The sequence below is a fragment of the Bos grunniens genome, chromosome X (genome assembly GCF_055505025.1).
Source record: "Bos grunniens cultivar Pamir isolate PY7600 chromosome X, Bosgru_T2T1.0, whole genome shotgun sequence".
Classification (NCBI taxonomy): Eukaryota; Metazoa; Chordata; class Mammalia; order Artiodactyla; family Bovidae; genus Bos; species Bos grunniens.
Genome location: NC_141194.1, coordinates 38447756 through 38463384, shown reverse-complemented (window position 1 = coordinate 38463384; position 15629 = coordinate 38447756). Strand labels below are relative to the sequence as shown.

The 15629-nt window shown below is 47.4% G+C and overlaps 1 long non-coding RNA gene across 3 annotated transcripts in view; it reads left to right on the top strand.

Annotated features, from left to right (window-relative positions):
* LOC147340167 (uncharacterized) overlaps positions 1-15629 on the top strand; it is a 42237-nt gene that overhangs the window by 7868 nt on the left and 18740 nt on the right. For 2 of the 3 annotated variants that reach the window (XR_015159555.1, XR_015159554.1), the window contains exons 2-3: positions 13646-13793; positions 14053-14120. The exons of the other annotated variant lie outside the window; for it this stretch is intronic. This is a non-coding gene — a long non-coding RNA (uncharacterized LOC147340167). The remainder of the gene's footprint in view (positions 1-13645; positions 13794-14052; positions 14121-15629) is intronic. 3 annotated transcript variants of the gene reach the window in all.

Below are 15629 nucleotides of genomic sequence, written 5' to 3'. Positions count from 1 at the left end.
CCCACCCAGAGCCCTTTGGTGTAATGTGCTCTGCCCTTCCAGCTGCCAACCCCTCTGCATCTCTTTGTCCAAGAGCTTTTACTGCGCCTACACACAAAGTGCGGAGAAGGCAATGGCACCCCACTCCAGTACTCTTGCCTGGAGAATCCCAGGGACGGGGAAGCCTGGTGGGCTGCCGTCGATGGGGTCGCACAGAGTTGGACACAACTGAAGCGACTTAGCAGCAGCAGCACACACAAAGTGAGAGAGTACTGGTGTCGACCTTTGCCTGGGACCAAGCCTCAACCAATGCATGGGTACATAAATACCACTGCTCTCTCACCCCTCACCTGAGTGAGCTCTGAGACACGGCTTCAAAGTGTGGTCCTTGGACTGGTGCCAGTCTGAGCACTGTCTTTCAGTGGTTTGCAAAAAGAACCAAAATTGAGAGTAAGCATTTGGAAACTTCTGCAGTAATTTCATAGAGTAGTCATGGGTCCTGCATTTTTTTTTTTTTTTAAATTGGGGCTTGTATATTGCATGTTTTAAAATTTTTAGAGTAATTCAGTTTTATTGTCTATTCAAAAGTATAATGGGTAGGGGGCGGGGGGACTAAGATCCTGCATGCCATGCTGCTGCTGCTGCTAAGTTGCTTCAGTCGTGTCCGACTCTGTGCGACCCCATAGACGGCAGCCCACCAGGCTCCTCTGTCCCTGGGATTCTCCAGGCAAGAACACTGGAGTGGGTTGCCATTTCCTTCTCCAATGCATGAAAGTGAAAAGTGAAAGTGAAATCGCTCAGTCGTGTCCAACTCTTTGCGACCCCATGGACTGCAACCTACCAGGCTCCTTGTCCATGGGATTTTCCAGGCAAGAGTACTGGAGCGGGGTGCCATTGCCTTCTCCGTGCATGCCATGTGGCGCTGCCAAAAAAAGAAAAAAGTACTGGGGGGGGGGCGGGCAAGTACTAGTCCACTGAAAATTCAAAAAACAAACCCTAGTCCTTCACCATAGGTAGTTTGAGAACTGTTGTCCACCGTTTCCCAGCAGTGAAATTCAGTCCTGGGTCCCATTGCTCAGTAATGCATGCTCTGCCATTTATCTCCCTTCCCTGTTTTGCTTCCTCATCACCTACAGTGCTTCCTGAGATAGTCCCCTAAATAAACTATTTACACATAAATTCTTTGTTGTTTAGTCGCTAAGTCGTGTCTGACTCTTTGTGACTGCATGGACTCTGGCCTCCCAGACTCCTCTGTCCGTGGGATTTCCCAGGCAAGAATACTGGAGTAGATTGCCATTTCCTCCTCCAAGGGATCCTCCCAACCCAGGGGTTAAACCTGCATCTCCTGCATTGGCACGTGAATTCTTTACCACTGAGCCACCAGGGAAGCCCACATTCTTTTTAAAGTATTTTTATTTATAGGCTTATTTTTGGCTGCTCTGGGTCTTTGCTGCTGTGTGTAAGCTTTCTCTAGTCGTGGCCAGTGGGGGCTACTCTCTAATTGCGCTGCACAAGCGTCTCATTGTGGTGGATACTCCTGTGGAGCATGGGCTCTGGGTGTGAGATCTTCAGTAGTTGTGGCTCACAGGCTTAGTTGTTCCATGGCCATGTGGGATCTTCCCAGACCAAGGATCGAACTTGTGTCCCCTGCATTGACAGGCAAATTCTTAACCACAGGATCACCAGGGAAGTCCCCTCACATAAATTCTTGCCTCAGGGTCTGCTTTGAGGGGGAACCAAACCTAAGACAATGATTCCTGGTCTGTCCAATTTATTCTAGAACCCAGTGACATTCTGTGATTTTTCAAGCGTTTATACTTTAGGAGATGAAATGCCTAGTGTTTTTACATGGAAACACCCTTTCACAAAACGCCAAGACTTCAAGAGCCTTTAGAATCATTCAGGAGGCATTTTCTTTTGTTTTAAAATAATAATAAAAATGTATTCTCTTCCATTTTAAGAAGCTCAGTCAGTACTCAGGGTCGGGTAATTCAGCCCTATCACCATTGACCCAGGTTTTCCATCAGGAGGCATTTTCTATCCCTCCTATGTCTTCATTCATTAAAAAAAAAAAAAAAAAATATGAGTGAGACTTCCTGGAAGGTGATGACCTAAGCGGATCCACACCTTTATTTCACAAAACCATCCAACTGCCTACTGCTTTCTACTCCCTTTACCCTGCTTTACCCCCATGAAAGCCTTAAACATTGCCTATATTTTGCATCTATCTCCTTAGCCCCAGAGTTCTTGCGACCCTGGGAAAGACCAGGGATGTGAAGATGGATCATTTTCATTCTGTCTTCTAAATACAGGGGTTTCAAAAGAACTGATCACAAATCAAAGTAAAAAGCTACAGTCTTGGCTTTGTTCCCTGTCTGCTGTTTGTATATTTCATATGATACACAGGCCGGGGGTGCCTATGGTGGGTCCTGCTGGTTATAACCACAATCAATCTATCCCAACCTATTTTCAGGACCCGCCAGCCATCAGGATGACTCCCAGAACTCTTGGAGCCTTATTTTTGTTATTTAAAGACTGGTGAAAGGATACCAAAATACTTAATGAAAAGATCAAGCTGACCAAGTGACATACTGGCTTAGGACTGGAGGCCCAGGCTGTCAGAAGGCCATTAGCATCTTGATCTCTGATTACAGGACAGGTGGACAGATTGGGCATCCAGACGTGGTTTTATCCCTGCCATTAGGATAGGTGGCTCTGAGTAAGCCTCACTACTATAGTCTAATACAAAAGAGGTGTCACAGGGGCTAACAAGATAGTACTGGTTTGCCACTGTCTTTTTAGCCTAGAACTTTGCCCCTAGCCACACCACAGTGGCTAGGCCTCCAATACTCTAAGCAGTGGCCCAGGACAATACCAGAGTTTCTACAGAACACGTGCACAGCAGCAAAGGCCTACAGTGTCACCTTTGAAGTAGGGGTGCCTGATAGACTACAGGACAACCAGGTACATTTGCATTTCAGATAAACAATATTTGTCAGTATAAGTATACCCCAAATAGTGCATGTTGTTGTCATTGTTTAGTTGCTAAGCCGTGTCCAACTCTTTCGAGATCCCATGGACTATAGCCTGCCAGGCTGCTCCATCCATGGGGTTCTCCAGGCAAGAATACTGGAGTGGGTTTGGGTTGCCATTTCCTCCTCCAGGGGATCTTCCTGACCCAGGAATCGAACCTGCATTTTGTTCATCTCCTGCATTGGCAGGTGGATTCTTTACCATTGTGTCACCTGGAAAGCCTGAACTGGGGGTATCCTTGTACTAAAAAAGAAGATTGCCTATCTGAAATGCAAAGGTATCTGAAAGGCCATCCTGTATTTTCAGTTGCTAAATCTGGCAGCCTTACCTTGGATCCCCATTGCCATTTCTGCACACCCATCCCCGCAGCTTCCAGTGGTTTTGCTCCCAGTGGGCTGCATCTCTGATTCTTCTTGGCAGGCCTGCTCTTGGGCTGCTGGAGCTGCTTTGCCTGCAGATGTGGTGAGTGGAAGTGCCTGGGAGTTTACACATCCCCCCACCCTGCTCCAGGGTGGTCCTTAGCCAAGAGCCAAGGATTGTGGTGCACAGGAGTGTGAAAGACTAGCTCTGGTGCCGTGGGTCCAGCAAGGTCAGACTGAAGCTCCCCTCTGCAGAGCTGGTGGGCCTAAGAGTACGGGTGCACGTGCAATTGGCTTCCTCCCCTTCCCTGTCCTGCTTGCCCCACCCACTTCCCAGTGTCTCTAGGGAGCACTTCTTTCAGCAGTTGTTTGCTCTGGAATCCTCAGCTCAAGGTCTGCTTCGGGGGGAACTCTGCCCAAGATAGCTAAGCAAGGGAGGGGTCTTCAGGGGGTGGGTGAGCTGATGGAGTTTTGAAGAGGGAAGGGAAAGGCAATGGGGAAAGCTTCCAGGGAGAAAAGTTATATGTGGGAGAGGGAGCTGGTGAAATTAAGCCACTCTGATTCCTGATTCCTTCCTGGCTACACCAGAACCGAAGGGTTGACAGCCAGTTGGCCTCCTGAGAGGGGACTAGGCACCTACATCTTTCCAGAGAACCCACTGCTATCAGTGATGCTCCAAAGTGCAAGTTTGTGTTGAAGGCCTATTAGCCAGATACCAGCCGTCACTCTCGGAGGCTGCTTGGCTGAGTCTGGCCACTGGTAAGACTTAGGAAGTGCTTAGCGTGCTACCTGGCAGGTAGAAGGTACCCTGGATATGCAGGAAGAATGAATGAATAAATGGAGTGACTCCACATCCTTACAGCCCATGCACCATGCTTCCCCAAGGCCTACCTGGTAGGATCCAGTCTCTTAAAAACACTGCAAATGTGCCCAAGACATAGGACGTTTAACAAGTCTTTAGACTCTTCTTTTTATTTTTTTTAAATGAAGTATAGTTGATTGACAACGTTGTGTGAATTACTGCTATATAGCAAAGTGACTCAGTTGTATATATACATTTTAAAAATATTCTTTTCATTATGATTTATCCTGGGATGTTGGCTATAGTTCCCTGTGTCATGCAGTCAGACCTTATTGTTTATCCATCCCATATGTAACAACAAACCTTTAGATTCTTAAGAGCTGGGGCATGGAGAATACATACAATGCTGGGCTAGCTCGGATCCCTTAAAAAGGAAAGATCATTCTCAACCTTGACCACTCATTAAAATAGCCTGGGGAAGCTTGAAAAAAAATCCTGATGCTTGGGTCTCAACCTCCACAGATTCTGTTTCCCTGGGTCAGGGTGTGATCTGGACAACAGAATTTTTTAAAAGCTTCCGGGAGAATCTATTTTGCACCTAGAGTTGAGAGCCACTAGACTAAAAAATTCCGTGCCTGGATGGAATGCCTCCGAATACCTTAGATTAAATGGGATGACGGTGTTGGAGACAGTCAAGGCGTTTGGTTAATTGGGCTCCATTATTTAAAATTCTAGAGTGTCTGCATTTAAGGAAATAAATGGTTCTTAGATTGAAAACAGCTTTTCTATTTCAGCAGTTACTAAAGTGGTTCTCAAACTTAAGTGTACATCAGAATCACCTGCAGGGCTTGTGAAATCACAGGCTGTTGGGCCCCGCCCCTAGAATTTCTATTTCTGTAGGTCCAGGGAAAGGCCCAGCGTTGGCAATTCTGAAAAGTTCCCAGGTGATGCAGATGCTGCTGGTCTGTGGAGCTCAGCTGGAGAAACACTGAGTTACTATGAACTATATTTGGGGCTGAGCTGACACACTTGTGAATACGTTTTGCTTTCACTCATTCATTCCCTCTTGGTTTATCCCTCAAAAGTATCCTTAAGGATTGTGTATTAGTTTTTTTATTTTGTGTTATCACAGTCTGTAACAAACAGTCCCCCCAAATCTTAATGACTTACAAGTACTAATGTTTATTTCACGGTTGCAGATCTGGAGGTTGCCTGGGCTAGATTTGAGTCCAGGCTTCAGTTTGGGTTCATGTTTGTCCTACACGGATTCATTTGGAGACCCAGGCTGAAGCAAGGGCTACCTGGGACATGCTCTTTTCAAAAAGGAGGACCGGAGATTCGAGAGGGCTGGTGGAAATGTAAACCTTAGCTTTCAATTGACACGCTGTCACTTTCACCCACATTGTACCAGCCAAAGCAATTCACATGGCCAAGCTCAAGGTCAGAGGATGGGGAGATACATTCTGTCCACAGTAAACGGTGTCAGAGACAAGGAGTAAAGAAAGAACAATGGACACATATCATTCCATCTATCGATCTATCCCAACCTGTTAGGTTTCAGGCTACACATGAAGTCCTGCAAAGATGCAGGAAGATAAAACAGGGTCCTAGCCTCTGAGACACACAGACTGACAAGACAGGCAGACAAAGATACAAGAGGGTGATATGGATGAGTGGAGGGCAAATGAGAAGCAGGAGCATGGAGGTGGGAATGGCTCCCATTGCTGGGATGTCTACCCTCCCACATGGTGCGACCAAGGCCCTTGGAACTGTGCCCAGGCTTCATTTCTGGGGGCCAGGACTGTGTGTGGGAGCAGCCGAGCTGGCCCACAGCTGCAAGACATAGAGCAAAAGGAATTGAATCTGTGCCTGGGCTGGGGCAAGTTTGTTCCAGAAAGAAAGTACCTAGTCCAAAGCAGAGAACAGTGGAGAAGGAGAACTGGCCTTTTATCAAAGGGCTGGCACATAAAACCAGAAACATGAGTGAGACTTTGGGGAAGCAAAACCTATGGTGGTTTTTGGAAGCCTGAGGTTGGAGGGTAAAGGCTGCTTGATGGGGGTTCTATTGCACTGAGTTGGAGGCAGGGGAGGCTCTACGAAAGTCATCAAGTTGGAGGACAGGAAAAGGGACGTGAATCTGGGGAACATTCCCAGAAAAGAGGGCATTCCAACTGGGGCATGGCTAGTGAGTAGGAGTTTGTTAGTACGTGGAGGTTAGATGGTGGGAAGAGGAGTTACAGGGGTTTGGGTGATAATTCCAGGGCACATAGACCCCTCCTTTCCCTATAAAATTTCTGCAGTTGTTACCTTTGACTTGTTCACGCCCCCAGCATTCCGTTTGATGCTCCAGGCTACCCTGCTGTCCACAGCTGTCTCTCTATTTTGCAGGTCACTGAGGTTTTATTGCCTCTGAGGTTCCAGGATTTTTCCTCTTTGAGTAATTACTGCTGAAATTATGTGGTTTGATCTCTGAGTGATTATAAAACTCTGAGACTCCCAAACAGTGTAACTTAGACTGACTTTTCCAGGAACTGGGGCCCAGAACTGACATCCCTAGCGCTGGGCTCAAATACATGATCAGCCAAGATGCCTTCCCTTCAACTACCCTCCCTGTGTGGGTGGGGGAGATCCCTGCCTCCTGGGAGTCCTTGCTCTCCTCCCAGAGACTGGGTCAACTTCTGGTGAGAGCTTCTATTTTTAGAGAAGCATAATAAATCCCTCAGGGTGGCATGATTAAACACTCCAAGGTCTTAAAGTCATCTTTTAAGGGATCTAAAGGTGCTCGTGAAAATGCGATTTCTGGGGAGTCTGCCATAACATCCTTAAGCTTCTGAATTGGATGAACTGATGAGGCCAGCAGGACAACTCCATAAAGAAAGGCATTTTAGACGGAAGTGAAAACTTGCTCAAAGACATGAAGGGGTATGCATGGCGGAGGTGTTGGGAGAACATGCTCAGTGGGTCTGGGCCAGTGGAAATGGTCAGGGCTGGAGAATGACACTGGTGGAGGGGACAGACAGTGGCTAAGAGGGTTGGGCTTGTCCTTGTAAAAGGTGGGAACCAGAAAAGCTGTTCAAAAGGGGAAGTGGCATCCTCCAAACTTCATCTAGTTTCTGCTGAAAGTCTTGAGGAAGATGGAGGAGACTGGAGAGATATGAGAGGGAACCCTGGTTAGGATTTCCCTGGTGACTCAGATGCTAATGGATCCGCCTGTAATGCAGGAGACATAAGAGACACGGGTTTGATCACTGGGTCAGGAAGATCCCCTGGAGAAGGGCACAGCAACCCACTCCAGTACTCTTGCCTGGAGAATCCCATGGACAGATGAGCCTGGCAGGCTGCAGTACATGGGGTTGCAAAGAGTCAGACACAACTGAGTGACTAACACTTTCACTTGGACTGGTTTGGGTCACGTCGCTGGAGCTGGGGAAGAGAAAATGAGGTCCAACCTTTAGTCTTTTCAGCAGAAATTTCAAAGTCAACCTCCTAGAGGGATGGAGAGGGTGATGTAACGGAGGGAGCAGGCTGGAATTTTCTTTTTCCCAAATGGTGTGATAGGCTTTGTGTGTGAGATGCAGATACATTTTGCATACTGATCATGGGAGAAGAATCTCCATTTCCACCAAGATATACATTCATTTCCACTTTCCTTTAAGACTTGGCTGTCTCTTTTCTGAATTTTTGAGAGAGACATGGGTATATAAGGAATATTTCACTCTCCTCTTAGTAACGCCATACCAGACCCACCAAATGAGGAGAAATGATTTATGGCAACTGATACCTGGCCTCAATGTCAAGGAGTAAAAGAGGGTGCTGGGGACTGTGAAACACCAGACAGACACGGGGCCACGGCTTCTCTGCTTTAGCTGCTGAGATCAGATTTTCATTTTTCTTCTTTTTTGAGATCAGATTTTCTAATTTTGCAAATGAAACAGGGAAATTATTTTAACATAAAGTCTTTCAATTTTGAAAAATTGGCTCTAATTCACATTTTTTTTTTACAATGCTATATATAGAGGCCAGATGGGGGTGTGGATCCCAGTTTGCACCTGTGCCCCTAGATCTCCACTGGGGATAGTCCCCTTCAATGCAGGATTGTCATCTTCCCCCAAGAGTGACATTTTCGAGACAGATATGATCCAGATGACAGGGCTGTATCAAAGGGCCAGAGGACTGGGAAAGGCATGGGGGCCCAGATGGTGATTCTCAAAGAACTATAGAGGGAAGAAGGCTTTTGCTTCTGGATCTGGTTCTTCCCTTTTCCTGGGACTACTTCCACCAGATGATGCTGCCTGCTCCCCTTTCAATAATGTGTAATACAGTGAAATCTAGAGCAGTCAAAAGTGCATGGGTGGTGGTAGTCTTTGAGGGGGCAGACAGTTGCCTAGCGAGAACCCACTGAAGCTGGAGGGCAGCCAGGCTGACTGGATTCGGTTCCTAAGGCTGCTGTAACAAAGAAACCACGAGCTATATGGCTTGAGAACGAAACTCTGGGAGGAGAAGCGGGAGCAAATAAATAATCTGCCTGATGAAGCTCTGATTGTTCTGAGCTAACGCCCCAGGGGCCCTCAGGAGCCTGTGCCTCAGATATCACTGTCCAGTGCTGCATATACATGTGGCCTTCCACCTGTCCACCCTCCTTTGCTGCTGTGGGAAACTTGCATTTGAGACTTGGTGGCCTCCTCCCTGCTTCTGTGCCTCCCCCCATGCTGGCTCTAACAGGAGGGGCTCTGGTCCCCAAGGGCAGAAGGAACCATGCCCATATAGGAAAGGGGGCAGGGAGCCCAAGGAGCATGTGCACCACCTCCTCTGGAAGTTTGCCTCCCCGAGGCAGAGATGACATTAACTGCCATCAAATCTAAGGTTCCTCAGAGCTTTGAGTCTTCTCTCCACGGTCTCTTCTCAGGGTCACCCCATCCTTGAAAAAAATCGCAGAGACAGGGCACTTGCTGCCCCCAAGGCAGCCCAATTCATTTTAGACAACTCTAATCTTTATCAAATTCATCCTGAGGCTGAGTCAGAATCTGCCTCCTTGGCACTTCACCCCTTAATCCTGGTTTATCCACTGGGGCCTGGCACACAAGTATAATTCATCAAATCGTCGGCTATCAGAGCAGAGGGCCACCAAAGGCCAACCCCTCATCTTAAGGTCCTTCTCCTGCCTTGGCCCGAATTGTCTGCCACTTGTATGCGTCTGTTTCTCCCCTGGATTTGAATAGAATGTGATTCTTATTACCTTGCCAAGCTTGGATGCCCTTTCGGCAAAATCACCTTGGCCTTGTCATCCCAGGAAGGAGGGAGGGTGGCAAAGACGCTCTTTACGGATCTTTGAAAAACCAGATTCAGAAGCAAAAGCCTTCTTCCCCCTATAGTTCTTTGAAGATCACTATCTGGGCAAGTGGAGGAGTCATGGCCGCAGATATGGCAATGGCAACAGGCCTGACTGCCCACAAACCCTGGACATCCATGTGACCCATTGCTGCAAACAGCTGCCGCTCTTCCTGCTCACACCCCCACCCCCAGGCCCAATATAAAAGCACACCCATCATCGTATTTATAGAACTAGTAAATAAAGAATAAAATAGCAAGTTAAAGTAGGTTTTGATTGCCTACGTGTTGGTAAAACCCAGCTGGAATAATTTGATTCATGCATGGAAAAATGCCTCTGAAGCATGGCCTTTTTTTAGTGCGCCGGAACTGAGTCCCTGCAGCCGTGGATAGAAATTTCTGCTCCTAGAGTTTGGCTCCGAGACTAAGAATTAAAATCTAAAATGAGATTCCAAGAGAGCTAATTATTTGCTCCCTTGAAATATACCAACTAGCCTTTCCCCAATCTTGCAGATAAAGCTGCTGAATGAAGGGGTAAAATGGTCCCCTGTGCCTCCAGCCTCTTTCTGGGAGGTGTCTCTCCGAACCCCTGTGGAAGGGACCAGAGCTCTGTGTGCTCTGTCAGGACTCTAGACATAGCCCCACGGCACAGAGAACTGTGTTTTTAGGCAAAATTAGCCACCTCATGAATTTGATCGCTGTTCCCACTATCAAGGGGCTGTGACTAATTTTATTTTGTGCAAGTGGTTTTTGAGGAATGAAAAAATCTATCCTTCCTACCCCCAACCACCCACTCCCTCAGAAAAGGGTTTCCCTTTCCCAAGATGCCAGATTGCTTTGCAGACAATGCCATTCACTTGTTACGGGAGATTCTGTGTGAAGTTGGCATGGAGAGGGCATCATTACTCCTGTCCTAGGCTGTCCTCTGATTTAATGGACATTAGATTTATCCAGGGTGGCTGGTAGCAGCTGCTGCTTCTGTCTGCAGGGCCCCTCAGTTACACCTGTGCATGCATGTGTGTACATACACACACACACACACACACGCACGTGCATACAGACACGTATACATGAAACTTGAATATGGTGACCTTAAGAGTGAGTTTGAAAAATACTTTTGTTTTAGAAACTGTGTGGGCTGGTGGAAAGTAGCTCTAATAATTAAGAGCTGTGCTTTGGGGATCTGATCCCAGGGGACAAACTCTCAGAACACGTTCCTTCACTGCTCTTGACAGGTTTTTTTTCCTTTGCTACCTGGCCTACCGATTTGGCATCCAATTGGATTTCTGAGATTTGTCTTAAAAAATAGGAATTCTTCTGAGAGGATGAAGGCATTCCAGCCCCACCACCCCTTGCCTCTACCCCTGCCCCACCCCCCACACCAAGTCAGTCACATTTTAGTGAGAATTAGTCCATAAAATTGCTTTCCTCTGAACACCTTTTTGAGTTCAGCTATAGTGAGAAAGGGAGAAGGCAATGGCACCCCACTCCAGTACTCTTGCCCGGAAAATCCCGTGGACGGAGGAGCCTGGTAGGCTGCAGTCCATGGGGTCTCTAAGAGTCGGACACGACTGAGCGACTTCACTTTCACTTTTCACTTTCATGCATTGGAGGAGGAAATGGCAACCCACTCCAGTGTTCTTGCCTGGAGAATCCCAGGGACGGCGGGGCCTGGTGGGCTGCCGTCGATGGGGTCGCACAGAGTCGGACACGACTGAAGCGACTTAGCAGCAGCAGCAGCATAGTGAGAAAGTGAGATTTGGAGAAAGAGGAGGTGACTTTAGGAACAATGTGCTTTGGAGAGGTGAAGAGACTTACAGGGTCTGAGGCCTTGGATGAAGGGAGGGGGATGAGATGGAAAATGAGTGAGGAAGGCAAATTCTGCCTCTTCTGTCACATTACACAGACTTTTGGCTTTGCCATTTTCTAGCATTCAGCTGCATGTGACAGACTTTGGTGATTTGTCTAAGGAGACCAACCACTGTTTCCATGGGGGACATTTGTTCCCAGTTCTGAATAACCAGCTTGCAAGAGAATTTTTTCAGTCACTAATTTAGGCTGGGCAAATGATGAAACTGACATTCAGAAAGGCCAAAAGGTGTCACATGTGTCAGAGTGAAAAAAGGCATTCCTCCAGATGTAGGGTGCATGCCAGAGATCAAGGAAGTGCTTTCAGCACAAAGAAATCCACGAGGACAAGCCTGCGGTGTCATGGTCAAGTGCTTTGTCATTGCATTCTGCCCAACTCCTCCACTCTCTGCTAGCCTTTATTTTGAGTTCTACCTTGACAAGGGCTTTCTGCAGGGTTGCCTCGGAAGTGTCCGAATCCCTGTCTGCTGCCAAGGGCATCTCTGTAAGAAGTTCATTCTTGCCCTGAGAAACCTCCATGGAAACCAAATTATCCATATTGCAATGATTGCCACTGCTCCAGCAATTGAGATGATGCCCAGCTTCTTGTCATCAGGATGCCACTAGAATGGTCAGGATCCTGTCCCTGCGATGTGTAGGCAGGAGCCAGGACATGGACGAAAGAGGACCTGACCCATCCCAACACTTTGAACTGGTGAAACCCAGCAGGAGTGGTGGTGACTTAGCATCTACCATATGAGAAAAGACGTTTGCACTTTGGAGTGCAAACACCTACAATTGTATGCAAACTGTCCCGTGTAACATTTTGGAGGGACGGGAGCTCATAGTTTTCCAATTGTCATAGGAGTCCTGATCATTCCCCCTGCCACCACCAAAGATTAAAGAATTGCATGCCAGAGATCAAGGAAGCGCTCTCAGCACAAAGAAATCCAGGTGAACCAGCTGAAGGGTCATGGTCAAGTGCCTTGTCACTACATTTTGATACAAGCATCACAGCTAATGATTTCATGTTAGAGGAGATAGTCAAATGAAAAAGATACCTAGTAAAACAGTTGCATCAGACAGAATAAGTAAAACTAGGCTGCAGTAACAAACTCAGTGGCTTAACATAAAAAAGCTTATTCCTTACTCTCCATGCCTGATGTGGGTGGGCCAGGAGAGTATGCCCACCATAGTCACTCACACACCCAGGCTGAGAAAGTTTTCACCTCCTACATAAGCTTCCCCTATCATTACAGCAGCAGAGAGCAAGTTGGCCTCTAAGCTTGAGGGCTGTCAAGGCTCCACCCAGGAGGACTCGATTTTAAATGGCCCAAACAAGCCACACACAGAGAGCTAACTCCCCAACAGGAGGGGGATGTCCCATCCAGCCATGTGCCCAAATGGAGATGCAGAATATTTGTGAACAGCCCTAATGACTCCCGCTGAGATATAAAATTTTTTTGAAAGAAAACCATAAAATGTTCAGCTCATCCACTTTAAAAATTAAGAGCAAGGAACATAAAACTGTATTCAATAAATATAGCAGATAATAAAAAGAATTTCACGTCCACGTTATGGCCAATTAAGATAGAAAAAGTTAAGGAGAAAGAGATTAGAAGAGAGGGAGGGAAAGAAAGTAAGAGGGGAAAGAATTGGGAAGAAAATATGAGGGGCTGTTATGGGGAGAAGGTAGGACAGGACAAAGACCCACCATGGCAAGGTGGGTCTTTTCTGCCAGCTGAGCCCCACATCTCATACCGTTTCACCCCAACCTGAGGCCCCAGGAGGCCAGAGCCTCAGGATCCTGGCAGTCTTCCAACTTTCTCAGCACCCCATCTTTCTGGGAGGTGCTCCCAGGAAACAGCAGCACCCCCCCCCCACAGTACCCTGAATGGGGCTTTTTGCAGGAAGCACCTTCACATGTGTGTTTCATGGAGGCAGTATACAAAAGGCCATCAAAGTGAAGCTAAAAGCCAGGCATGGCCCAGGGTCCAGTTTCCTACCTCAGGCCACCCCCCCACCCCATCACTTTCAGCCACCAAGAGTTCTTTCAGTGTGTGAGGACCACTGCACAAAGGCTAGGGACCCACCAAAGTGTGTCAAAACAGTGAAGCAAACCTTTCCTATTGCAGGAACTCAATTTACTGCACATGGTCAAACTATTACATAAATATGCTAAGCACATATTTTATAATAAAACAGACTTCTTCACTCTCTCTGTACGTCTGCATGTTTTAAAGGCATCAACTAGCCCCAAGGTCTGTGTCTTCCTCCACCCACACCCTTCTTTTAGCTCCTGGAGCTGAGCCTGCATTTTTCCCAAGGAAAACGATGCGTGTGAGGCCATGCCCCTGTGACCATCTGCTATCCCCCTACCCCAAGGCCCACTGCTGAAGAACAGAGAGGTTCCCCCAGGACTTCTCTCTGTGCCCCTAAAGGAGGTATGTATGTCACTCAGAGATGGGAAGAATCGGGGGTCAAGGGTGGCACCTTGAGGGACACAGGACTGGGGCATCTTGTATTTTCCAGATCAGCTTTGGTTCCTTCTTCAGTGCTATCACCCTAAACTAAGATGGTGAGAACACTCAAGAGCTGCGACCCCTGCCTCAGTGAACTGCTACCGTTTAACCAACTACCCCAAGACTTAGTGGTCCAAAACATGACTGTTTATAATTTTTTGCTTGTCTGTGTCTTGGCCAGGTGCTTCTTCCAGTCTGGGCTGGGCTCTATAGATCTTCACTGGGCTCATTCATGGGTCTATCCAGCTGGTAAGTTGGCTGGGGCATCTCTCTCCCTCTGCCAGACTAGCTCTGGGGCTGTTCATAAGGCCATCGTAGGGTTCCAAGAGCAACAGGAGAACAAGTCCCAATGCTCAAGTGCCTTTCAGACTCTGATTGGGTCACTTTCATCCTATCTCATTGGCCAAAGTGGGTCACATGGCCAATACAGATTAAGGGGTAGGGAAATAGGCTTTATTCCTTGATGGGAAGAGCTATAAAGTCACATTGTAAGGACGGGGATACAGGGAGGGGAATAGTTTGGAGTCACTTGTGCACCCCACCACTCCTGAATCCTAGCCTTTCTCTTCCACTTCTTCTCTGGCATAGCATCTCCCCAGTGCACCTCCCCGCCACCCCACGATCCAGGGCACACCGTCAGTATGGGGCCAACTTGTACTACAGTATGAGAAATATTCATTGGAAGGACTAATGCTGAAGCTCCAATACTTTGGCCACTTGATGCAAAGAGCTGACTCATTGGAAAAGACCCTGATGCTGGGAAAGACTGAAGGCAAGAGGAGAAGGGGACCACAGAGGATGAGATGGTTGGATGGCATCACCGACTCAATGCATATGAGTTTGAGCAATCTCTGAGAGTTGGTGATGGACAGGGAGGCCTGGTGTGCTGCAGTCCATGGGGTTGCAAAGAGTCAGACACGACTGAGCAACTGACCTGAACTGATGAGAAATTTCAGATGCCGTTACACATAGGCAAAGGGACCATCTCTGGGAATATATGACAGCAAAAATGAATCCAAATGACTGTGGGTTTAAATAAAATAGGAAGTTCTCTCTCTGAGGTTAAACAGCTTGAGACCAAGGCTTCTTCCAGCTCACTGATTTACTACTCCCTGGACAACTTCCCTTGTCCTCGTGGTTAAAAAGGCTGCCAGAGCTCCAGCTACCACATCTGTAGGCAGTAATATGGAAGAAAGGTAGAAGAAGGACATACCCTCTCTTAAAGGAGAGCTTCTTAAGTCTCATCCACTCTTGCTTCTTCACTGGTCTGAAATTAGTGATCCTCATGGGTACAGGACACACCTACCTGCAAGGGAGGCCCAGAAAAAGCTGGGGCACATTGATACTTCTAATACATTTCCTGTGACTAAGGAGAATGAGCAGAATGGATGTGGGGGATCTTTGCCAAACAAGGTATTTCACAAACATGTTAGTTCAGTTCAGTTCAGTTCAGTTCAATTGCTCAGTCGTGTCTGACTCTTTGTGACCCCATGAATTGCAGCACGCCAGGCCATCCTGTCCATCACCAACTCCCAGAGTTCACTCAAACTCACGTCCATCGAGTTGGTGATTCCATCGAGCCATCTCATCTTCTGTCATCCCCTTCTCCTCCTGCCCCCAATCCCTCCCAGCATCAGAGTCTTTTCCAATGAGTCAACTCTTTACATGAGGTGGCCAAAGTACTAGAGTTTCAGCTTTAGCATCATTCCTTCCAAAGAAATCCCAGGGCTGATCTCCTTCAGAATGGACTGGTTGGAT